Here is a 1,044-nt window from a genome sequence, read left to right as displayed (position 1 = left end):
CTATAAATTTATCAAGTAATTTTTATCTCTCATATATAGAGATGAACATTTATCTTAAATATATTGTATAAACTTTGAGATGCCCTTGTAAGCCTTGAAGCAGGTTTTAAACAACCAAGTCTCCTTTAAAAGTTTAGAGATGTTTTACTTTGAATTTGATATCTAGTAAATTATTTAATAGTTCTCTTAGTATAAAACATGTCTATACATTTATAATGGTTTCATATAATAAATACTATGGTTAGACATAATGTTATAACAAACCAGTTTTAAAACCAAGACTGATTTTTCTTGTTCCAAGGGAGAAAAGCACAGAGTCATATCTGATCCAGCAGAGTTTCCAAGGATGAAAAGTGTCCCTCCCCAAACAGACGTATCTGCCTGCATACTGAGCAGTGCTGCAGGAAACAGAGGGAAAAGGACAAGGCCAAAAGGATGAGATAGGAAGATCAGTCCCAGAAGTTATTTCCAGCAATGAAGATGAGTTAACATATTAGATCAAACCTATAACCAACAGTCTAATTTTCTCAAACCATTTTTAAGTCTTTAGAGGTCTAAAAGGAATATAAACCAGATCAAGAATGTCAAACCCAAAATAACTTCCAAAGCGAGCAAACCAAAGAGATATTATGAAAGCAAACCCAAACCAAAAGGTATGCAATAAATAAGGACCTTGAAAACCAGTTCAACCAATAAAATAAAGATATTTAGGGTTTTTGATGGAAACGTATGAAGACAATAATCATAGGCATACATGACAGAATTACTTGAGATCTCAGTACAGGCACCCATGACAAACACAGATACAAGACCAAAACACAGAACAAGACAAGCACAGACAAATAACATCAACCAGATTGCCATCAAATCCAGGTCCCAAAAGACAAGCATTTGGGCTCATAGCCAGGTGGGCCCAGGGACGTCTCCTCTGGAACCCGACTAGGGGGAGATTTGCTGCATCCAGCTTCCCACCTAGTTTCTCTGATCAGAGCTCAGAACCAGATGGCGACAGATCGCCGGCTAGCCAAAACCAGGAGAGAAACC

The sequence above is a fragment of the Nannospalax galili genome, unplaced genomic scaffold, assembly GCF_000622305.1.
Source record: "Nannospalax galili isolate Female #2095 unplaced genomic scaffold, S.galili_v1.0 scaffold841, whole genome shotgun sequence".
Taxonomy (NCBI): domain Eukaryota; kingdom Metazoa; phylum Chordata; class Mammalia; order Rodentia; family Spalacidae; genus Nannospalax; species Nannospalax galili.
This window is presented reverse-complemented; position numbering follows the sequence as displayed.